The following is a 25497-nucleotide window of genomic DNA, read 5'->3' on the forward strand; positions in this document are numbered from 1 at the left end:
GGCGTTGTTGTGAATTGCAGTCAACTCGATGGCACCTAACAATAAATAAGTGAGGTCGCACAGTGTTTGCCCTTTTGTGACTGACTTATTTCGCTCCGCATAATGTTTTCAATGTTCCTTCACACTGTGGCACACACCAGGACTTCCTTTCTCCTTAGGACTGACTAATATCCCATTGCATGGGTGGACCACATTGTGCTTATCCACTCATCTCGAGATGGGCTTTCGGTTGCTTCCACCTTTCGGCTCTCAGGAAAAGCGCTGCAGTGAACACCAGTATACAGGCTTCTCTTTGCACTCCTGACTTCACTTCTTTTCGGTGTATGCCTAGGATTGGGATTGCTGGGCCATATGAATTATGGTGTCGGTAAAGAATATTGAGTATACCATGAACTGCCAGAAGAACAAACAAGTGCGTCTTGGAAGAAGTACAGGCAGAATGCTCCTTAGAAGCAAGAATGACAAGATTACATCTTACATACTTTGCACATGTTATCAGGAAGGACCAGTCCCTGGAGAAGGACATCATGCTTGGTAAAGTAGAGGGTCAGTGAAAAAGAGGAAGACCGTCAACGAGATGGATTGACACAGTGGCTGCAAAAATGGGCTTAAACAGAACAACAATTGTGAGGCTGGCACAGGACATGGAGTGTTTTGTTCTGTTGTACGTAGGGTCACTAGGAGTCAGAACCGACTCGAAGACACCTAACAACAACAACATAGTAGTTCTATGTTCAACTTTTGAGGAACTGCCAAACAAGCCTGGAGTCTTAGCATCTCTTCTAGAACTTTCCAGAGAGGGACATCCACAGTGCACCAAACGCCAGTGACCTGAGGGAGGGAGGGGTCTCCACTGCAGAGCATCTAGGCCAGACAGGAGCCAGAGGTGGGGGCGGGACCCGCAGCCTGCGGAGGGGGGCAGCACCCACTTTGCACAAACCCCTTGTGATAATGAATTCATCTCAGCTGAAGCAGCTGCTGCCGGAGATGAGGTTTGATGTCCCGCTTGAAACGTCTAACAATGCAACCGAGTATGTGGTTTTGCTCATGCTGACAGTCCCTTTCTCGCTTGTCCAAATTCCATGACGCCTTTTCTTGCTAAAGCAGAAACACTGCCAAGGCCCTGGGCCCCCCTGAGCTCCCCGGGGCTCTCGCTGGAAAGGGGAACTGGGCCGCCTCGGGTGGGGGCTCCCCTGCTCCCAGGCTCCAAGGATTTAGGAAGAAACAGCTTGGGTGGGGAGTGGTACACAGGAAGTGGACAGAAGGTGCCGGAAGGAGCTGTGTAACCCTGTGCAGACATGGGTGCCTGAATCCTCACAGGACTCTGCGGGGCGACCACATGTCCTCGGAGGTCCTCAGAGGGGCAAGGCCAGCTCCTCCGACTTCCGCCCCTGCTTCCAGAGATCCTCCTGGCTGGCGGGAGCAAAGAGGCGGCCCACATCGGGGGTGGCCTCCAGCCTCCAGCCAGTGAACAACGGTCTTAGTCAGGGTTCTCTAGAGAAACAGAACCAGTAGGATGCCTGTCTGTCTGTTACGGCTCTGAGGGGCCCCGCCCAGAGGGGCAGGTGGCGGGCACAGCCAGAGAGATCAGCGGACGCTCACTTTCTGGCCCCACCGCCGACCAGCCGCGGGGTCACGGCAAGTCTGCTGCTGAGCCTCGAGCTCTCCGCCAGAAAGTACCACGGGCTGCTGTGCTGTTGACTCTGACTCACGGTGGCCCCCGTGTGTCACAACTGCCCTCCACAGGGTTTTCAGTGGATGATTTTTTGGAAGCAGATTGCCAGGCCTTTCTTTTGAGGTGCCTCTGGGTGGACTTAAACCTCCAACCTTTCAGTTAGCAGCCGGGTGCATTCACCGTTTGCATCAGCCAGAAACTGTAAAATGGGGATCATAAAATGTATTCCCCAAAGCCCAGATCCTGGCCCTACTGCCAACCAGCCACAGAGCTCTGCTGAGTCTTTCTGCTTCAGAGCCTCAGTTTGCCCACCCATGAAATGGGGGCACTGACATCTGCTGCCCAGGACCCATGTGAGAAGTCAATGAGGCGTTGCAGCTGCCTGGCCCCCAGCAGACACTTGCTGAATGCCAGGTGGGTATGCCGGGAAACGTAGGCGGCTGCCTCCCTGGGAGCAGGGCCAGAGGGGCTTAGCACCTGCTGCTGTCACCGGCTGGAGTGCTCTGTCATGCCTGCCGGGAGGTGCTGCAACATCAGTGACCTAATCCTCGCAGCACGCAGCCACACGTCCAAGGCCACATGCCCGCCACCGGGCTGGCCCAGCAGCTCGGCTCCACCTGCTGCCCGGGTGAGGGGCCAGAAGATTCTGCGCCATTGCCTGGGCACGTGTGTCCTGAAGACCCGCTTGGCCCCCAGGTCCTCACATGCTGGCTGTGTGTCTGTCCCCAGGCACCTGAGCCCTGGCCCCTGTCAGTGAAAGGGTCCATCCTGTCCATGGAGAGTGTGAGGGGATCTACATGAGATGCTGCGGGCACAGAGCCTGGCGCTGATGACCACTCGGCAAAAGGTCACATTTTAAATCACTGTGAGCTCTGCTGTCACCGTCAGCATCATGGTCAGGTGAGCGGTAACCACGTGGTGTGGGGGCTGCAGGAGGCACTCACCTGGTGCAGAATTCAGGGGTGAGGAGGGCAAGGCTGGCAAGGGAATGGCCTCAGGCAGAGGATTTAAGGGTCAGGCGAGTGAGGCACTTACCTACTGTACACACTTTAAGAGGGCTCCAAAATCTCACCTATGGCAATAAATCATACTTTAACACAATCTTTAAAAAAGAAAAAAATGAATGCAAAAAATGTACCCAAAAAACAAACCAAACCCATTCCCATCAAGTCGATTCGGACCCATAGCGACTCTGTAGGACAGAATAGAACTGCCCCATAGAGTTTCCAAAGAGCGCCTGGTGGATTCGAACTGCTGACGTTTTGGTTAGCAGCTGCAGCACTTAACCACTACGCTGCCAGAGTTTCCAAAAAATCTACAGTGAACAAAATAGCAAACTTTTAATCAAAGCCAGTGTCTGACTGGGCCAGCATTAGGGTGCCACGACCCCCCTCCTCTTTATTTTAAATTTTCATGTTTTCTTTACTGTGGATTTTTTTTTTATTCATTCTGATATAAAAAAGTTCTTTGTTTTTTTTTTTTGCATTAAAATGCGACTTTACCATTATGACCGAGTTTTAGGCGGCCCCCTTAAGTTCTGCACCCCAGGCGGTGCCCCGCTCGCCTCCCCTTTAAACTAGCCCAGCCCTGCTGGATCCTGTCTTTGTTTGAAATGCGGGTATTTGTCTAGGATGGACGATTCTGCACTTGTTGTGACTTTTAAAAAATATCGCCTCATAATGTTACTTGTCTTGATGACTCAGTTTTTCTTTGTCGTTGTTGTTGTTCGGTGCCGTCCAGTCGGTTCTGGCTCATAGCGACCCCATGTGCCACAGAGCAAAACCCTGCCCGGTCCTGCGCCTTCCTCACAATCGTTGTTATGCTTGAGCCCATTGTTGCAGCCGCTGTGTCAGTCCATCTTGTTGAGGATTTTCCCTTTTTGCTGACCCTCTACTTTAGTTTTTTTTTTTCTTAGTGCCCTCAAATTATTAAGAGGCAAAGTTGGGGTCCAGAGGAAACCAGAGCCCCCCTACCCCAAATCCAGCCCCCTCTCCACCTTAGCCCCTGGCCCTGCAGGGAAGTGCTGCCTGAGCACCCAAACAAAGGGGCCTGAGATGCTCTCAGGAGAGAAGAACCCCATTCAAACAACATCATTGCTGGAAGTCCTCAGCTAAGAACACCTCCCGATTCCTCTTTCCTTCCTAAATCGATCATGGAATACATGAAAACGAAACAACCCACGCTCAAACAACCAACGGGTCAAAGAAGAAATCACTAGGGAAACAGGGAATAGAGAGATGGATGGAAAATGAAAACACAAGATACCAAAGCAGAAGAGGTGCAGCTAAAGCAGGGCTTAGGGGGGGATTTATAGCTGTGAACGGCTGTGTTAGACAAGAAGAAAGCCCTCAGACCGACAAACTAACTCCACAACTTGGGGAACCAGAAAAAGAAAGCAAACTAAACCCAAAGCCAGCGAAGGAAGGAAGCCATAGAGATGAGAGTGCAGGTAAACAAAATAAAAAAAAAATCAACAAAACCGAAAGTCGGGTCTTTGAAAAGATTAACAAAACTGACAAACCTTTAACTAGGCTGAGGAGGAAAAAAAAAAAAAGAGAGAAGACGCAAATAACCCAAATCAGAAATGGAAGTGGGGCCACTGCTACCGACTTTACAGAAATGAAAAGGATTACGAGAGAACGCTATGAGCAATTGTGTGCTGACAGGTTAGGCAATCTACATGAAACAGACAAATTCCTAGAAACACAAATATCAGCAGCTCAGTCATGGTTTCTGATTCAATACACCGTGGACTGCCGGAAGAACCAACTAACCAGTCTTAGAAGAAACAACCAGGATGCTCCTTAGAACTGAGGATGGAGAGACGTCGTCTTGCTTACCTTGAACACGTCATCAGGAAAACGAGCCACTAGAAAAGGACATCATGTTTGGTAAAGTAGAAAACCAAATCCGCCACCATCGGTTGAGTCAGCGCCGACTCATGGCAACGCCGTGTGTTACAGGGTAGAACTGAGCACTACAGGGTTTTCTTGGCTGTAATCTTAGCGGAAGCAGATCGCTAGGACTTTTCTCCTGTGGCATTGCTGAGCGAGTTCAAACCTCCAGCCTTTCGGTTAATGGTCAAGTGCAAATCATTTGTGGCGCTCAGGTACCTCAGTAAAGCAGAGGATCAGGGAAAACTAGGGAAACCCTCAATGAGATGGGTTGGCATAATCGCCACAGCAACGGACTCAAACATGCCAACAGCCAGGGCGACGGTGCAGGACCACAGCGTTTTGTTTAGTTATACACCAGGTGACCACGATTCAGAGCCGACTTGACAGCACCTAACAACACCACTCTCCAGTTTTGATTCCCAGCCAAGGCACCCCGTGCACAGCCACCAGCCGTCTGTCAGTGGAGGCTTGTGATACTGAACAAGTTTCAGCTGAGGTTCCGGACTAACACAGACTAGGAAGAAAGGCCTGGCAATCTGCTCCCAAAAATCAGCCAGTGAAAACCCTGTGGATCCCAACGGTCTGATCCACAACCAGTCATGGGATGGGCAAGACTGGGCAGCATTTCGGTCCACTGTGCATGGGGTCACCGTGAGTCGGCGGCCAGCTCGACAGGCTGACAACTCCTATGTTTGGCATCGTGTGTTTTTATGTCGACTTTCATATCACTTAATCTCCGAGACACTCCTGGGCAGCAGAGAATATTATTTCCAACACAGAGAGCTGAAAGGGTTCCGCCCGAGCCTGGGTCTGGGATTTGAACTCAGGTTTCCTGGCCCAGAGCCCGGAGCTCCTTTCGCAATGACATAAACTCCCAGGGTGTCATGCCCGCAAAACGCTGGGACTTGTTTCTTTTTCTAAAAAAACAAGAGATTCCAAGCTCATGAAGTCAGACATCAGCAACATACCTTTTTCGGTTTTCCTGGGAAGCACCACTTTACAAACCTGTTTGAGAAAGAAGAGAGAGAGAGAAAAGAATGGTTAAATATTTTTCCACTTACGTGGGAGTCAGAGACCTACCCCAGTTTTTCTCAGGGAAATACGTGGCCGTACCCTAGAACACAGCACGCAAATTAGAAACGACTGCGTCGTCCTGAGCAACTCGGGGAGAACCAACTTCACCACCTTACAGCCCATCCACTCAGGAAGACGACTGTATTTCTGTCAGAAAAGGGCCAGCTTTCTTCTAGAATTTGTATTGTTCCACTGCAGTCCCTACCACGCTGAAAGTCCAGTAGTATACCAGCCGATCCCAGCACGAGAAAAACAAAAACATTCAGGAATGCAGTCGGAGAATGAAATACACTTTGTGTTTTTCCATCTCGGGTTGCCCACGTGCCAGGGCAGGAGAAGCGGAGCAGAATGGCTGCTTGGGGGCAAACTAATTAACCCCGGATGGAAGAAGTGACAGGTATATGGGGACAGGAAGTAGAGGGACGGATGCTGGCTGCCCAGGGCTGGGAGGTCAACAGACCAGGAAATAAGTCCCTGTGATCGGGACCCTGCGGGTGGGCTGGGCTGGGGCAATTGAGGGCCTCCATTTTCCATGAAATGGAACCCTGTTCTATGTGGAATTCTGCAGAGCCAGGACTAGCACCCCTCTTTTTGCATCCAGTACCTGTGGGTGACCTGGGGGCCCATGGGGGCACTGGATGGCAGCCCACACCCGACTGCTCCCACTGTATCAGCTGACCTGGGGTTGCACCAGCCTGAGGAGGCAACCCCTTTCCTAACTCCCACAAAGCCGTGTGCTATGGATTGAATTGTGTCTCCCCAAAAGTTATGTCGAAGTCCTGGACCCTGTACTTGTGACTGTGACCCTATTTGAAAATAGGGGTTTTCTTTATGTTAATGAGGTCCCCAGAGGCACCTTGGAAGAAAGGCCTGGCAATCTACTTGTGAAAAATCAGCCACTGAAAACCCCACGAAGCACTGTTCCACTCTGCAACACATGGGGTCGCCATGACTTAATGGCAACTGGCTTGGGTTTTTTGGTGTATGGTGTGAGCTAGGGATCAAATTAAAATTTTTTCTGAATAATTAAGGCAGGTTCTCTTCCCCCACTGACATGCTGACATGGTGGTCGGATGGTCCCTTGGGTTGGGGGTGTCCTGTGCATTGCAGGGTGTTGAGCAGCAGCCCTGGCCTCCACCCACTTGATACCAGTAGCACCCCCTTCACCAGTCATGACATGCCCAAATGTCCCCAGACATTGCCCAGTGTCCCCCAGGGGGCAGACTCGCCCGGGTGAGGACCGCTGGGTTAGCCTTGGGGTCCCTCTGCCCTGGGCCACACTAGGTGGGCTCTCGGTGCATAGGTCCCTGGAGGGTCCTGCATACACAGTGGCCGGTTCTGCGGCTCCTGCTACGGAGCTTCAGACCACACTCTGAGAAGCTGGTAGCCCAGGTCTCCAGGCCTCATTCCACAGTGGGCTTGTCTGGTGAGGTAACAGAAAGCACCGGCCTGGCCCAGCCCGGTCAGACTTCCCGAGCTCACAGAGGCCCAGTCAGCGCTCAAGAGGGGAGGTGTTTCCCTCAGCTCTGATGGGTCCCGTGGTCCCAAAGGTGGCCCAGCCCGTTTTTCCTTTACAAACATTTGCTATTTCCACAAACCAACGGTGTTTTTCCCACCTACACACAGGGTGCGTTCTCTGCAGCCATTCATGTGGCCACAGGCCCCATCACTCAGGCCATTCTTGGGGCCTCAGGCCCTGCAGGTAGGGTTTGAGGCCAGAAGGAAACGTCTTACACTTGACCCAGCTCGGGAAGCCAGGCTCCAGGTTCCAGAGGCTTGTCAGCAGGAAGGAGGTGGCTGGAGGCGGCTTCCTCTCAAGCTAGGGCCTCTCCCCCTCAGCACTGCTGACACCTGGAGCTAGGCACTTGTTTGTTGTGGGGTCTGGGCCTGTGCGCTGCAGGGTGTTGAGCAGCATCCCTGACCTCCACCTACTCTATGCCAGTAGCGCAAGTTATTTATTTGGAGAAAAACATTAAGTTTGATCCCTACCTCACTCCACACACCAGAATAAATTCCCCATGAGGTAGATGGTACAAACCAGAGAGACCCTGGATGCTGCATCTTAGGACTTCAGGAGCTCAGGTGATTATGGGATGCAGAGTCTCTTGGGGGTCAGTGGAAGCCCCTAACCCAGGGGTTCTCACCTGGGGTGATTCTGTCCCCAGGGGACACTGGGCGATGTCTGGGGACAGTTGTGGTTGTCATGACTGGGAAGGTGTTGTTGGCATTGAGTGGGTGGAGGCCAGGGACGCTGCTTAACACACTGCAGTGCACAGGAAGCCCCACCCCAGAGAACGAGCAGGCCCTGTCAGCCGTGCCATAGTCAAGAAACTCTGTTTTAGATGTTAAAAGTGAGTGGAGCTTTCAACTGAACGAAAAGAATGCTTACTGGTCATGAAAAGAATCAAAGAATCAGCTGTAGGGTTGTCTCTGTGCAGCTGTGACGAGTCAGGACCCCGTGTTAGAGGCAACCTCTCCATTCTGACCACAAGCCAAGGGCAGTGGGGGGTCAGCAGCCCCTCTGGGCTCTGATGGAGACCCTGGTCCAGCCCTGCTGGCACCCTTGGGGTCTGCAAGCCTAGGCGTTTGAGCAGGCAGGGATGCTGCTGGGAGCCCAGTTTCCTTCTGAGAAGCAGAAATCAGAGACACAGTATAGCAGTTGACTTGGAGGAGGAGGGGATTACCCTCTGGCTTCCCCGGAAGAGCCTGGAAAACCAGAAGCACTTAGGTTTCTTTTTACTGCCTGCGGCAGCTTCCCGGAGGGGTGGTTTTCTCTCTGGTGTTTCTCAGAGTTAAAAAAAAAAAAAAAAGTAAATGATCTATTTTTAAGTTCTTCCAGGAGAGGCCCGGGAGGAAGGGCATTCATTTATGGCTGAGAGAACTGAGGCCCAGGGAGGCTAAGGGGCTTAGACAAGAGCACAGTAGATGAAGGTGCAGAGAGAGGCCCCACCCCAGCCCTGCCTCAGTTTACCCACTGTTGTAAAGCTGACGGAAACCAGGATTTCTTCCCTGTGGCACTGTTGTCTGGGGCCAGGTTACTCTCTGTGGTGGTGGTGGGGGTCTCTTATGCAGGAGACCCAGGCTCGATTCCCAGCCAATGCACCTCACGCGCAGCCCACCACCTCTGTCAGTGGAGGCTTGCCTGGTGCCGTCATGCTGAACAGGTTTCAGCGGAGCTTCCAGGCTAAGATGGACTAGGAAGAAAGGCCTGGCAATTGACTTCCGAAAATCAGCCATTGAAAACCGCATAGATCACAAAAGCCCGATCAGCAGCGGAACATGGGGATGGCGAAAGACTGGGCAGCGTTTCGTTCCCTTGTGCACAGGTTGCCCTGAGTCAGAGGCCGAGTTGTCTGCAGCTAGCAACAGCAACAGTGGGCAGATAAGGGAAAGACCTAGGGCACGGGGCCAGCCCACATTCTACAGGAAACCGGGCCCAGAAGTTCATGGATGAACTCAGTGCTACTGGGGTAACATATTTACTCATTCGAACGTTTACCGAATCTAGCAGGCAGGGTTAAAGGGGGGAAAAGGATCAAATTCCTGCTCTTAAGAAGCTTTCCGTGCTGTGTGTGTGTGGTAAGTGACAAATAATAAACAGATTCTCTGTAAAAGGCCAGATAGGTAATACTTTCAGTTTTGCAGGCCAAATGGCCTCTGTTGCAATTACTCAATCCTGCCCTTGTAGCGTGAAAGCAAAGGAGCCCTGGTGGCGAAAAGGCTAAGCACTTTTTGGGCTGCTAACCCAAAGGTCGGTGGTTCGAATCCACCCAGCGGCTCCATGGGAGAAAGACCTAGTGATCTGCTCTGCTAGAAATCATAGCCGAGGAAAACCCTCTGGGGCAGTTCTCCTCTGTCACATGGGGTCGCTGTGAGTCAGAATCAACTCCACGACACACAACAACAGTATGAAAGCAGCCATAAACAATGTGTAAACAAATGGGCGTGGCCATGTGCCAATGAAACTCTATTTACAAACACAGGCAGAGGGCCGGATTTGAGCCGCTGGCAGCAGCTTGCAGAACCCTGAGCTACAAAGATGAACAGTCCTTCCGAAGAATGGCAGCTCCTTAAATGTTAAATGTGGAGTTGCCACGTGACCCAGCAATTCCACTCTTAAGTGAGATGTAAGAGAAATCAAATGAAATGACAAATGAAAGCATTTCACCCAAAAGTTTGTACAGGCATGTTCATAGCAGCACTCTTCACAATAGCCGAAAGGTGGAAACAACCCAAGTGTCCATCAACAGATGAACGGATAAATGGTGTGCTCCATCCAGACGGTGGAATATCACTAGGCCGTGAAAGCAACGAAGCTCCAATACGCACTACAACGTGGACGTAATCGAAAACATTATTCTGAGTGAAATGAGCCTGACTCAAAAGGTCACACAGTAGATGGTCCCGCTCCTATAAACATCCAGAAGAGACAAATCTATAGAGATAGAAAGGAGGTTCGTGGCTGCCTGGGGCTGGGGGAGGGAGGGCGGGAGTGACTGCTAACAGGGGCAGGGTTTCTTTTTGGGAGGATGAGAATGTTCTGGAGCTAGACAATGGTGATGGGGAGGGAGAGCAATTGAAGTGGCCGAGAACATGGGAAGGGGAGGAATTGACAACAACCTTCATCTTCAGGGGTCACCTCCACCACTATGAATTCAATTGCATCCCCTGAGATGACATACTGACACCCTAACCCCTGGCACCTGTGGACATGACCCTGTTTGGAAATAAGCTAAGAGTCCTGAGTGGGGCCAACGGTTCGCACTGGACTACTAACCTAAAAGTGGGTGCTTTGAACCCGCTCAGCGGTGCCGTAGAACAAAATCCTGGTGATCTGCTTCCATTGAGATTACAGCCTAGAAAACCCCGTGGAGCTCATGTCTCACGTCCACTCTGTAACAGGGTCACCCTGAATCGGGATCAACTCACCTAGAAAACCCCGTGGAGCTCACGTCTCACGTCCACTCGGTAACAGGGTCACCCTGAGTCGGGATCAACTCACCTAGAAAACCCCGTGGAGCTCACGTCTCACGTCCACTCAGTAACAGAGTCACCCTGAGTCGGGATCAACTCACCTAGAAAACCCCGTGGAGCTCACGTCCACTCTGTAACAGGGTCACCCTGAGTCGGGATCAACTCACCTAGAAAACCCCGTGGAGCTCACGTCTCACGTCCACTCGGTAACAGGGTCACCCTGAGTCGGGATCAACTCACCTAGAAAACCCCGTGGAGCTCACGTCTCACGTCCACTCGGTAACAGGGTCACCCTGAGTTGGGATCAACTCACCTAGAAAACCCCGTGGAGCTCACGTCTCACGTCCACTCTGTAACAGGGTCACCCTGAGTCGGGATCAACTCAGCTAGAAAACCCCGTGGAGCTCACGTCTCACGTCCACTCGGTAACAGGGTCACCCTGAGTCGGGATCAACTCACCTAGAAAACCCCGTGGAGCTCACGTCCACTCTGTAACAGGGTCACCCTGAGTCGGGATCAACTCACCTAGAAAACCCCGTGGAGCTCACGTCCACTCTGTAACAGGGTCACCCTGAGTCGGGATCAACTCACCTAGAAAACCCCGTGGAGCTCACGTCCACTCAGTAACAGGGTCACCCTGAGTCGGGATCAACTCACCTAGAAAACCCCGTGGAGCTCACGTCTCACGTCCACTCGGTAACAGGGTCACCCTGAGTTGGGATCAACTCACCTAGAAAACCCCGTGGAGCTCACGTCTCACGTCCACTCTGTAACAGGGTCACCCTGAGTCGGGATCAACTCACCTAGAAAACCCCGTGGAGCTCACGTCTCACGTCCACTCGGTAACAGGGTCACCCTGAGTCGGGATCAACTCACCTAGAAAACCCCGTGGAGCTCACGTCCACTCTGTAACAGGGTCACCCTGAGTCGGGATCAACTCACCTAGAAAACCCCGTGGAGCTCACGTCCACTCTGTAACAGGGTCACCCTGAGTCGGGATCAACTCACCTAGAAAACCCCGTGGAGCTCACGTCCACTCAGTAACAGGGTCACCCTGAGTCGGGATCAACTCACCTAGAAAACCCCGTGGAGCTCACGTCCACTCTGTAACAGGGTCACCCTGAGTCGGGATCAACTCACCTAGAAAACCCCGTGGAGCTCACGTCCACTCGGTAACAGGGTCACCCTGAGTCAGGATCAACTCACCTAGAAAACCCCCTGGAGCTCACGTCCACTCGGTAACAGGGTCACCCTGAGTCGGGATCAACTCACCTAGAAAACCCCGTGAAGCTCACGTCCACTCGGTAACAGGGTCACCCTGAGTCGGGATCAACTCACCTAGAAAACCCCGTGGAGCTCACGTCCACTCTGTAACAGGGTCACCCTGAGTCGGGATCAACTCAGCTAGAAAACCCCGTGGAGCTCACGTCCACTCTGTAACAGGGTCACCCTGAGTCGGGATCAACTCACCTAGAAAACCCCGTGGAGCTCACGTCCACTCTGTAACAGGGTCACCCTGAGTCGGGATCAACTCACCTAGAAAACCCCGTGGAGCTCACGTCCACTCGGTAACAGGGTCACCCTGAGTCAGGATCAACTCACCTAGAAAACCCCCTGGAGCTCACGTCCACTCGGTAACAGGGTCACCCTGAGTCGGGATCAACTCACCTAGAAAACCCCGTGAAGCTCACGTCCACTCGGTAACAGGGTCACCCTGAGTCGGGATCAACTCACCTAGAAAACCCCGTGGAACTCACGTCCACTCGGTAACAGGGTCACCCTGAGTCGGGATCAACTCACCTAGAAAACCCCGTGGAGCTCACGTCCACTCTGTAACAGGGTCACCCTGAGTCGGGATCAACTCACCTAGAAAACCCCGTGGAGCTCACGTCCACTCTGTAACAGGGTCACCCTGAGTCGGGATCAACTCACCTAGAAAACCCCGTGGAGCTCACGTCCACTCAGTAACAGGGTCACCCTGAGTCGGGATCAACTCACCTAGAAAACCCCGTGGAGCTCACGTCTCACGTCCACTCGGTAACAGGGTCACCCTGAGTCGGGATCAACTCACCTAGAAAACCCCGTGGAGCTCACGTCTCACGTCCACTCGGTAACAGGGTCACCCTGAGTCGGGATCAACTCACCTAGAAAACCCCGTGGAGCTCACGTCTCACGTCCACTCGGTAACAGGGTCACCCTGAGTCGGGATCAACTCACCTAGAAAACCCCGTGGAGCTCACGTCTCACGTCCACTCGGTAACAGGGTCACCCTGAGTCGGGATCAACTCACCTAGAAAACCCCGTGGAGCTCACGTCTCACGTCCACTCTGTAACAGGGTCACCCTGAGTCGGGATCAACTCAGCTAGAAAACCCCGTGGAGCTCACGTCTCACGTCCACTCGGTAACAGGGTCACCCTGAGTCGGGATCAACTCACCTAGAAAACCCCGTGGAGCTCACGTCCACTCTGTAACAGGGTCACCCTGAGTCGGGATCAACTCACCTAGAAAACCCCGTGGAGCTCACGTCCACTCTGTAACAGGGTCACCCTGAGTCGGGATCAACTCACCTAGAAAACCCCGTGGAGCTCACGTCCACTCAGTAACAGGGTCACCCTGAGTCGGGATCAACTCACCTAGAAAACCCCGTGGAGCTCACGTCCACTCTGTAACAGGGTCACCCTGAGTCGGGATCAACTCACCTAGAAAACCCCGTGGAGCTCACGTCCACTCGGTAACAGGGTCACCCTGAGTCAGGATCAACTCACCTAGAAAACCCCCTGGAGCTCACGTCCACTCGGTAACAGGGTCACCCTGAGTCGGGATCAACTCACCTAGAAAACCCCGTGAAGCTCACGTCCACTCGGTAACAGGGTCACCCTGAGTCGGGATCAACTCACCTAGAAAACCCCGTGGAGCTCACGTCCACTCTGTAACAGGGTCACCCTGAGTCGGGATCAACTCAGCTAGAAAACCCCGTGGAGCTCACGTCCACTCTGTAACAGGGTCACCCTGAGTCGGGATCAACTCACCTAGAAAACCCCGTGGAGCTCACGTCCACTCTGTAACAGGGTCACCCTGAGTCGGGATCAACTCACCTAGAAAACCCCGTGGAGCTCACGTCCACTCGGTAACAGGGTCACCCTGAGTCAGGATCAACTCACCTAGAAAACCCCCTGGAGCTCACGTCCACTCGGTAACAGGGTCACCCTGAGTCGGGATCAACTCACCTAGAAAACCCCGTGAAGCTCACGTCCACTCGGTAACAGGGTCACCCTGAGTCGGGATCAACTCACCTAGAAAACCCCGTGGAACTCACGTCCACTCGGTAACAGGGTCACCCTGAGTCGGGATCAACTCACCTAGAAAACCCCGTGGAGCTCACGTCCACTCTGTAACAGGGTCACCCTGAGTCAGGATCAACTCACCTAGAAAACCCCGTGGAGCTCACGTCCACTCGGTAACAGGGTCACCCTGAGTCGGGATCAACTCACCTAGAAAACCCCGTGGAGCTCACGTCCACTCGGTAACAGCGTCACCCTGAGTCGGGATCAACTCACCTAGAAAACCCCGTGGAGCTCACGTCCACTCTGTAACAGGGTCACCCTGAGTCGGGATCAACTCAGCTAGAAAACCCCGTGGAGCTCACGTCCACTCTGTAACAGGGTCACCCTGAGTCGGGATCAACTCACCTAGAAAACCCCGTGGAGCTCACGTCCACTCTGTAACAGGGTCACCCTGAGTCGGGATCAACTCACCTAGAAAACCCCGTGGAGCTCACGTCCACTCGGTAACAGGGTCACCCTGAGTCAGGATCAACTCACCTAGAAAACCCCCTGGAGCTCACGTCCACTCGGTAACAGGGTCACCCTGAGTCGGGATCAACTCACCTAGAAAACCCCGTGAAGCTCACGTCCACTCGGTAACAGGGTCACCCTGAGTCGGGATCAACTCACCTAGAAAACCCCGTGGAGCTCACGTCCACTCTGTAACAGGGTCACCCTGAGTCGGGATCAACTCAGCTAGAAAACCCCGTGGAGCTCACGTCCACTCTGTAACAGGGTCACCCTGAGTCGGGATCAACTCACCTAGAAAACCCCGTGGAGCTCACGTCCACTCTGTAACAGGGTCACCCTGAGTCGGGATCAACTCACCTAGAAAACCCCGTGGAGCTCACGTCCACTCAGTAACAGGGTCACCCTGAGTCGGGATCAACTCACCTAGAAAACCCCGTGGAGCTCACGTCCACTCTGTAACAGGGTCACCCTGAGTCGGGATCAACTCACCTAGAAAACCCCGTGGAACTCACGTCCACTCGGTAACAGGGTCACCCTGAGTCGGGATCAACTCACCTAGAAAACCCCGTGGAGCTCACGTCCACTCGGTAACAGGGTCACCCTGAGTCGGGATCAACTCAACAGCATTTTTTTTTTTGTAAATCAGCTAATATGAGGCCATACTGGAGTAGCAAAAAACAAACAAACAAAACCCAAACCCACTGCTGTCGAGTCAGAACTGACAGAGTAGAACTGCCCCAAAGGGTTTCCAAGGAGTGGCTGGTGGACTTGAACTGCCAACCTTTTGGTCAGCAGCCAAGCTTTTTTTGAGCGCGACCTTTGCTGCTGTTAGGTGCCAGTCAGTTGAGTCCGATTCCTGGTGACGCCATGTGTGCAGAGTAGAACTGCTCCATAGGGTTTTTAAGGCCGTGGCCTTTTGGGAGCTGATCGCCAGGCCTGTTTTCTAAGGCTCCTTTTAGGGGTTCAAACCACCAACTTTTCAGCTAGTAGTCGAGTGTTTAACCATTTGCACTGCCCAAACCCACTGTCGTTAAATTGATTCCTACTCACGGTGACCCCACAGGACAGAGCAGAACTGCCCCATAGGATTTCCAAGGCTATAGTCGACATCCATGCAACAGCAGTCAAGAAACCAAACAACACATTGCATTGGGCAAATCTACCTTGAAAGACCTTTTTAAAGTATTAAAAAGAAAAGATGTCACCTTAAAGATTACGGTGCACCTGACCCAAGCCATGGTGTTTTCAATTGCCTCATATGCATGCGAAAGCTGGACAATGAAGAAGGAAGGCGGGCGAGTTGATTCTTTTGAATTCTGGTTTTGGCGAAGAATATTGACTGTACATACCATGGACTGCCAGCCAGAATGCTCCTTAGAAGCAAGAATGGCGAGATTAGTCTCACATACTATGGACATGTTGTCAGGAGGGACCAGTCCCTGAAGAAGGACATCATGCTTGATAAAGTAGAGGGTCAACGAAAAAGAGGAAGACCCTCAATGAGATGGATTAACACAGTGGCTACAACAGTGGGCTCAAGCATAGCAATGAGTATGAAGATGGTGCAGGACCGGGCAGTGTGCCCTTCCATGGTACCTAGGTTTGCTATGAGTGGGAACCCACCTGATGGCACCTAACGACAACAACAACCTTTCCAGAACCAGACCGCCACATCTTTCTCCCACTGAGTGGCTGGTGGGTTGGAACCACTGACCTTTTGATTAAAGCCAAGTGCTTAATCTCTGCGCCACCAGGTGCTCCTATCGCAAACTTAGAGGCCTCAAACAACGTCCATTTGTTATTTCAAAAGTTTCTACGGATCAGAGTCCCTGGGTAGTGTAAATGGTTAAGTATCTGGCTGCTAACCAAAAGGCTGGAGGTTCAAGTCCATCTAGAGGCACTTCCGGGGGTGGATTATCCAATAAGCAAGGTAAGCACGGGCTTACTCGTGCTTGCTTACTAATCTGAAACCCACGTGAAATTGTTCACTACAGATTAGTAAGTAAGCACAAATAAACCCGTGCTTACCTTGCTTACTGGGTCATCCGCCCCTATGAGGGACTGTAAATTTGAAAACAAGCCTTGATTCTGTGGGAAGGTGCTGTGGGGTTGGGAGAGAGGCAGATTGCCAGCCAGACCTAGGAGCGGAGTCTTTGAAGTAGTGAAAAACTGTCAGTTTACTACAGAGGATCTGGTGAGCAAGGTAAGCACCGTGTTGACCTTGTTCACTGGATAACCCATCCCTGGGTGCCTTGAAAGAAAGACGTGGTGATCTGCTTCTGAAAACTCGGCCATCGAGAACCCCATGGAGCACAGTTCAGCTCTGCCACACACTGGGTCGCCACGTTAGAGTCAACTGGACAACAACTAGCAGATTCTGTGGGTCAGGAATTTGGGCACAGCTGAGCTGGGTTCTCTGCTCAGGGTCTTGCCAGCCTGTAATCTGGTGCCGACTGAGGTGTGGTCTCATCAGAGGCTTGACTGGGGAAGGATCCGGTTCTGGGCTCCCCCAGGATGTTGGCACGATTCATCTCCCTGTGGTTGTAGGACTGAGGTCCCTGTTTTCTCGCTGGCTGTTGGTGGGGCTGCTGTCAGCTCCTACAGGCTGCCTGCTGTGCCCTGCCAAATAGGCCTTTGACAACACGGCAGCTTCCAGCCAGGAGAGGCTCTCTCCAGGTGGCCAAACTGGAGTCTCATGTACTTTATCTAGTCAGGGACACAACATCCACCACCATTGCTGTGTTCTACTGGTGAAGGAAGCAAGTCACCAGTCCCGTCCACGCTCAGGGACGCGGGTGCTACTGGCATCCAGTGGGTGGAGGCCAGAGATGCTGCTCCACACCCTACAGTGCACAATACGGCCACACCACAGAGAAGGATCCGGCCCCCAAGTCAGCAGTGCCGAGGGGGAGGCACCCTGGATAAAAAATTTCAAGGTCACACTGCTGGAAGGTGGTGGAGCAAGGCCTTGAACCCTGATCAGTGGGGATGTGGATCCATGGCGACCCCCTCCCTGCACAGAAGCACAGAAACACCCTCCTGGGCCCCACGCCAGTGTCGCTTGTCTACACGGGGCCTGGAAATGGCTGGGAGAGGGAGAAAGATGACAGTTAAACAATAAACACCCCAAGAATGCAAACTGCAGGGCTACTGGCTGCTTCCCACCCCTGACACTTGCCTGCTGCCAGCGAGAGCCTGGGACTAGGTCCCTGTGGCCGGGACCCAGTACTGCAGGTTACTAGTGGGCCTGGCAGGGCAGATGGAGAGGGTGGGGTGGCAGAGAGGCACCTGGCACGGGCCACTGCTGCTCAGCAGCAACCAGGCTGAGGAGGCCACTCCCAGCCACACTGGGCACGCTGCCGGCCCCGGTCACCCTGTCCTGCTGATCAGGGTGGCGGACACACTGGTGACCCTCCTGGCAGCCAGGGAGGACCCAGCCCGACCAGCCTCTTCCCAGGCTGGTGTGGAGGGAGGGGGCAGCTTGCAAGGGTGAAGGAAAAGGATGGAGACACCGGTGGTGCACGGCCAAGGCCCCCAGTCGTTTGGGCTGGGGGGCATCTGGCTTTGACCTCTGGGAGCATTTATGGGAACGAGGGAGGTGGAGATGGGGGACAGGCCACACTGAGGAGCAGCTCCGCCTACTGGCCACCTCCTGGGGACCCACAAGGATGAACCACCTTCCCCCTCGTTTCTGCCGGAGCCCCTAGGACCAGCGGCTCATCCTCGTGGGTCCCCAGGTATACCCTTTGGTATAGCTTCAAACTTAACAGGAAGTCGCAAGAATGGTGTGAGGAACCCTGTATACCCTTTGCAGGGATGCACCAAATGTCAACATTTTTCCCTATTTGTTTTATTTTTCTATCTATCCGTCCGTCCGTCCGTCCATCCATCCATCCATTCATCTATCACCCAGTCATCCATCTATCTATAGACATAGTTATGTTGTTGTTAAATGCCATCAAGACGGTTCCAATTTATAGCGACCCTAGGACAGGGTTGGACACCCTGGCGGTGCCATGGTTAAGAGTTACAGCTGCTAACCAAAAGGTCAGCAGCTTGGATCCACCAGCTGCTCCTCGGAAACCCTATGGGCAGTTCTACTCTGTCCTATATGGTAGCTGAGTCGGAATCGACTCGACGCAACGGGTTTGATTTTTGGGGTAGGACAGAGTAGAACTGCTCCGTAGGGTTTCCCAGGAGCAGCTGGTGGATTTGAACTGCCGACCTTTTGGTTAGCAGCCGAGCACTTAAACACTGCACCATCAGGATTCCATATTTAGTTACACATGTGTGCATATTATTTTTTCTGAACCGTCTGAGATGCAGCTGGCGAGACCACATCCCCTTACCCCCAAATACCTGAGTGGGTCTTCACTGAGAACGAGGACTTTCTGCTCCACGCCCACAGCGTTGCTCTTTGCCAAACAGGCCAACGACAGGCATGGTGTCCCTTCAGTTATCATGGAGCGCATCCACCGTGTGCGCTACCCTGGGCCTCCAACCAGGAAAGCTGTCGTTGCTTGAATTGTGTCCCCAAAATAGGTGTTGTCAGCCCTAACCTCTCTGCCTGTGGCTATAATCCCATTTGGGAAGGGGTTGTCTTTGTGAGGTTAAAAAAAAATTTTTTTTTTTTTTAACCAAGGCAGAATTAGCGTAGGGTGTATCTTGAGTCAATCTCTTGAGATATAAAGAGATTAAAAGAAAGCTAGGAAGCAGTGATGGGGGAAGAGACCACATGAGGCTCACCCAGGAGCAGAAGCTCAGAAGAGACAAGGACCTTCCCTCAGAGCCGACAGAGAGCCGGCACCCGGGATTCAGACTTTCAGCCTCCTAAACTCTAAGACTTGTGGTGTTTCTATCACAGCAGCACTAGATAACTAAGACAATTCTGCCTCACAGCCACCCTGGGTGAAATGACAGCGCAGAACTGCCCCACGGGGTTTCCAAGGCTGAGATCTTGATGGGAGCAGATCACCAGGTCTTTTCTGTGGAGGAGCAGGTGGTGGGTTTGCACCCCCAACCATTCGGTTAGCAGCCAACGCTTAGCCATTGTACCATCAGGGTCTTTAAAACCTTTAGCTTGGTCCAAGCGTTGTTGTTCATTGCCATCAAGTCGATCCTGACTCATGTAACAGCGCAGAACTGCCCCACAGGGTTTCTAGGCTGTCATCTTTACGGAGGCAGATTGCCAGGTCTTTCTCCCACGGCGCCGCTGGGTGGGTTTGAACTGCCAACCTTTCAGTTAGCAGCCAACTGCTTAAACGTTGTGCTACCAGGGCTCCTTCCAATCAGGAATCGGATGCAGGAAAATCCACGCCCGCGTGTGGCAGAGACTGGGGACACAGGTAGGGGGTCGGCTGTGGGTGTAACTCTCCATGTTTGAAATGGGGACACCAGGGATGACTGAGGCTGCCCGCACCCCCCCTCCCCGTCCCCCAGCCCCGCCCCATACAACAGGCTGGTTCTCACCCTCCCGGGGCTTGAGAGCCTGAGGCTCTGCGACCCCCTGTGAACCCTCCTGCAAATTTGCAAGTGACAGATTTGACACTTGGCCGTTTTGTGTGTGTGTGTTGTTGTTTTATTGCCTCTTTATTGAGGACTTTATGTCCTTGGAATCCCTGGGGTGCAAATGGTTAAAGTACCTGCCTGCTGACTGAAAGGCTGGAGGTTTGAGTCCACCCAGAGGTGCCTCAGAAGAAAGGCCTGGCCATCTATTTCCAAAAACTCAGCCACCGATAACCTATGGATGACCCAGCAACCCCAATCCTAGGCAGACACCCAGAAGAAGTGAAAGCAGCGACACAAACAGAACCCTGCACGCCAGCATTCATTACAGCACCGTCCACAATAGCAAAACGTGGAAACAACCTAAGTGTCCACCCACAGATGATAAGCAACACGCAGTCTACCCACACAGGGAAATACTATCAGCCATAAAGAGAAACGAGGTCCTAATGCATGTCACACATGGACGAACCTCGAAAACATGATGCTGAGCGAAGTCAGTCAGTCCCAAAAGGACGAAGACTGTATGATCTCACTTATATGCAATAAGTAAATATATGTTGTTGTTGTTATTAGCTCTTGTCGAGCCAATACTGAATTATAAAAACCAAAAACTATCAGTGGCTACCACAGGTGGGAGGGATGGGGAGGGGGGAGTTTTTGCTGAAGGGGTATTGAGTTTATGTTCATAATGGTGGAATAATTTGGAAAAGAATCGTGAGAATGGTTGCACAACCTAAGACAGAGTAGGGAGAAAGGCCTGGAGATCGACTTCCAAAAATCAACCAAGAACAACCCTATGGACCCCAACAGAACCCTGTCTGATGTAGGGCTGGAAGATGAGCCCCCAGGCTGGAAGGCACTCAAAATACACAGCGGCCGTGACCGTGGACTCGAGCAGACCAACAGTCATGAAGATGGAGCAGGACCAGGTAAGGTATCATCCTGTTGTACGTGGTGTCCCCATGAGTCAGAGACGACGCGACGGCAACTAATGATGACGACAACAGCGATAATACTATGGTTATATAAGAGACCATCCTTGTTCTTAGTAAATGTTTAGGGGTAAGGGAATGTGATGTCTCCAACTTCATCTCACATGGTTCAGAAAAAAATAATACGCACACATGTGTAACTACATATAACTGTATAACAAGATGGATGAATAGATTATAGAGAGACAGATACACAGACAGACAGACAGATGGAAAGGATAATAGCGTAAATAAGCCAAAATGTCGACATTTGGTGCATCTCTGCAAATGGTATACACAGTTCCAAAAACAAACAGCTAAAAAAGGCCAGTCTGGAAGGTATTTTAACAGTGGCTCTCTCCAGGCTGGGATTACAGGTAAATTCTTCCTTTCTTCTTCTCCTTTTCTTAAAATCGAGATGTAATTCATGTCCCTTTCAGTGTCCAATTCAGAGGTTTTTAGTATTTTTTCTTCTTTAAAACTTTGTGTGTCTTCTGAAAATTTTTTAAACAAAAAGCATGTATTACGTTTATAAACAGAAAATAAAAAAGCTATTTCTATTTTCTTAATGCCTTCTCCCCCCTGTAAACTCTGTGGAACGAGGGTCGGGCTGAGCCCGTCTGCTAGGCGCAGTCCCAGAGGCTGTGACGGTGAGAAGGGCCCCTTAGTCTGGGCGCCATGTCAAGTCCAGGGAGAGACAGAGAACTGGGAACTTCGCAGGCCACATGCTGAGACCCGCTGGCCCTGGCCCCCCCACTTCCCGAGCACCCACGGGGTCTCCCCCGGCCCCGTGTTGGTGCAGGTGGCAGAGCTGTGGCCTTTCCCACCTTCTGCAGGGACCCCCTCCCTGATGAGTTTTCCACCTGCCCAGCAGGCCTGTAAACCACAGCAGGGCCACCAGCAAGCGCTCGTGGGGGCAGGGGGGGCCACACATGGGCCGGCGGGATCCAATCTCAGTTCTGACATTGGCCGGAAGGGACTGGTCTCAGAGCTTCATCTTCTCCAGTGTGAAAAGGTGCTAGAACTCACACACATGCACACAGGTACAACATATACACGCATACACACACACATGTGCACGTATAAGCAGACACAGACGTGCATATACACACACGCACACACACATGCACACAGAGACACTAGACAGGCACGTGCATGCCTACACACATATACACACATGCACACAGACACACAGAGACAAGCATACACACTCAGCCGTTTCAGGTTCATTCATTTCACCAACACGTGTCACCTGGAGGCAGTGCCATGCCAATCCCCAAGGCGTGGACAAGAACAAGATGGGCCTCAACCTCCAGGAGCCACGTTCGTCACTTCATTACACTCAAAAGCAGGTGGGAGATCCCTGTGACTGACCACTCCCACTCAGAGAACACCTCTGACAGGTATCGTACCTGAGCCAGGGTCTCCTCCCCCCAACCCTGCTGACATGGGGGCCGATGGTTCTCTGGGCTGGGCTGTCCTGTGCACTGTAGGGTGTTGAGCAGCACCGCCGGCTTCCACTCACTCAACGCCAGTAGCACCCCCAGTCATGACAACCACATATGTCCCGACTTGTGTTCCCAGCGGCAGAATCACCCAGGTGAGGACTCCTGGTACAGAGCCGTCACCACAGCCCCCTCGCAGCACCCAGGAGACACTGGAAATGTTGGTAGCAGAGGAGTCTGACCCTTCCTAAGCTTTTGAACTCAGAGCACCTTTTCCATACAAGATCGGGAGGGTTCCTCTGGGCCCTGAACCTTCCCACATCCCATGTCATCGCCTCAGCTGGGGAAAGCTCACACGCTCCGACGAGATGCATGCCTGGGGCCTGGGTGGACTGTGGCTCCTCACTTGGCACCATCTTTAATGAGAGCCCCAGACACAGAGATGGGCCTGCAGGTCTGGGGACGTGACGGGGACCCACGGAGCTGCCAGATCTAACACCCGGCCGTGGGAATGCCGGGAGGCTTGGTGATTTAACACAAGGGAGAGGTGCCCGCTTGGTGGTGTGATGCATGGGGCCACCATGAACGGACTTGCTCATTTCACCAATAGGTATCACCTGGAGATGGCGTCGCCGCTCATTAAGGTAGGTGTCTTAGGTACCTAGTGCTGCTATCACAGAAATACCCCAAGTGTGTGGCTTTGACAACAAATTTATTCTCTCACAGTTCAAGAGGCTAGAAGTCTGAATTCAGGGTGCCAGCTCCAGGGGAAGGCGCTCCCTCTCTGTTGGCTCTGGGGAAAAGCCCTTGTCATCAGTCTTACCCTGAAGCTTCTCAGTGCAGGGACCACAGGTCCAATGGACACACTCCGCTCCTGGCTCTTCATTCCTGGGGGTAAGAGGCCCCCCTCCTCTCTGCTCACTTTTCTCTTTCATATCTCAAAAGAGGTTAACTCAAGATACAACCTAGTCCTATAGATTAAGTCCTACCTCATTAACACAACTGCCTCTAATCCTGCCTCATTAGCATCACAGAGGTAGGATTTACAACATATAGGAAAATTACAATCAGGTCACAAAATGGTAGACAACCACACAACACTGGGAATCATGGAATAGCCAATTTGACACGTATTTTGGGGGGACACAATTCAACCCATAACTTATGGACAAGAACAAGATGGGGTCTCAACCTCTAGGAGCGCACACTCGTCACTTCACTACGCAAAAAGGTAGACGGGAGATCCCTGTGACTGACCACTCCCACTCAGAGAACACCTCTGACAGGTGTCGTACCTGAGCAAGGTCTCTCCTACTTGGCACTGCTGACATGGGGCCAATGGTTCTCTGGGCCGGGCCATCCTCTGCACTGTAGGGTGTTGAGCAGCATCCCTGGCCTCTACCCACAAATGTCCCCAGATATCGCCAAGTGTCCCCTGGGGGCAGAATCACCCCGGGTGAGAGCCCTTGGGTTGGGGGATTCCACTGACCCCCAGGAGACTCTGCATCCCATAATCACTTGACCTACTGACATCCTAGGAAGCTGCCACATTGAAATCCACACACCGAGTGGGGAAGAGAGAGAAAGGAAATCACAGGAGTTGGGGAGGGTTCCCTGGTTTACGCCGTCTGACCCGGTGGGGCTTTATTCTGATGCACAGTGTGAACAGGAGTCCCCAGTGGTGTGAACAGGAGTCCCCGGTGGTGTGAACAGTTAAATGTTCAGCTCCCAGTGCCCAGGAGTAGCTCGTAAGAAAGGCCTGGTGATCTGCTTCCAAAAGGTCACTGCCGTGAAAACCTTACGGAGCTGACACACACCATGTTGCCATTAGCTGGAATCAACTCGAGGGCAACTTTGTTTTTTCATAGTGTGAGCTAGGATCAAACTCAATTTTTTCCCAAACCATTAACACAGTGTCTCCCCTTTGGCACCGTTGCCATTGGACCTGGACCCTTCTCTGGGGTGGGGCCGTTCTGTGCACTGCAGGGTGTTGACCAGTATGCCTGGCCTCCACCCACTCCACGCCGGTAGTAACCTCCCAGTCACGACAACCACAAATGTCCCAGACAACACCCAGTGTGCTGAGGTGGGGGGAGGACCAACCCCAGGCGAGACCCACTGCTAGGTGACCCCAGTGGCTACCACACCCCCTGAGTAGGGGCACTGTCAGGATTCTACACATCGGGGCGCTGAGGGCAGTGAGGGAGCACACGAGGCGCCAGCTGTACCACCCGATTCTGATGGGCTCCTCATTTTGTAAGAATTTACTTTGTTTCTTTTGTTGTTGAGAATATTCACAGCAAAATGTACACCAACTCGACAGTTTCCACCTGTACAGCTCAGTGACACTGATTAAGATCCCAAGCTGTGCAGCCATTCCCGCCCTCCTTTTCTGAGCTGTGCCTCCCCCGTTAACATGACCTCACTGCCCCCCACGTGTCTCGTCTAACCTCTCGAGTTGCCACTGTCAATGTGACGATGGGCTCCGGGCTGCAGGGTTAGGTGGACGGGAAGCTTGATAGGCCCTCTTGTCTCCACCCTCTCTGCTCCCCCACAAACCACCACTGCCCGGAAGTCACTTTCAAATGGGGACAGAGACGTGTGGGTGGTGCAGAGGAAGTGGGGCGGGGGGGTGCAGATGGCTCCATGAGGGCATCGTGACTCTTGGCACTGGCACGGAGCACGTGGCTCACACATCCTGAGCTGGGAGCCAGGGCCCAGCCGGGGAGGGGAGAGGGCAGAACCCACCAGGTCGGCCACCTGCTTCTAACCCGTCAGAAACACTCGGAACCATCGACGCTGCTGCACTCGAATTGTGCAGGGGCTCAGAGCGGGGAGACACTGGGAGGGCTCAGCACGCGCCTGGCTATACTGTGTGGAGGCTTCCGGAATGATCTCTGTGCCCAGCTCATGGCCTTCAATGACCAGGTCTGTTTTCCCACCCAGGGGGTCTGTCTGCCAGGGTAGACTCCAGCTGGCTCTCACCGTCCTCTTCCACTCAGCTCCAATGTACTTTAAAAAAAAAAGAACTAATTTTTTTAACTTCTTGTTTGGAATTAATTACAGAGTCATGGGAAGTTGCAAAAAATATGCAGATGAAGGTGCCACGGGTACTTCCCCCGGCTTCCTCAAATGACACCTCACAGAGCTGCAGGACA

At 52.6% G+C, this 25497-nt stretch overlaps 1 protein-coding gene across 3 annotated transcripts in view; it reads right to left on the reverse strand.

Moving 5' to 3' along the window:
* GNG7 (G protein subunit gamma 7) overlaps positions 1-25497 on the reverse strand; it is a 193859-nt gene that overhangs the window by 36648 nt on the left and 131714 nt on the right. For 2 of the 3 annotated variants that reach the window (XM_064280212.1, XM_064280211.1), the window contains one exon: positions 5541-5577. The gene's annotated coding sequence lies outside the window, so the exon portion shown is untranslated. Of the gene's footprint in view, positions 1-4515; positions 5520-5540; positions 5578-25497 lie in introns of those variants that run through there. The other variant, XM_023541276.2, reaches the window with a different exon arrangement.

Source organism: Loxodonta africana, chromosome 3, assembly GCF_030014295.1.
Source record: "Loxodonta africana isolate mLoxAfr1 chromosome 3, mLoxAfr1.hap2, whole genome shotgun sequence".
Taxonomy (NCBI): Eukaryota; Metazoa; Chordata; class Mammalia; order Proboscidea; family Elephantidae; genus Loxodonta; species Loxodonta africana.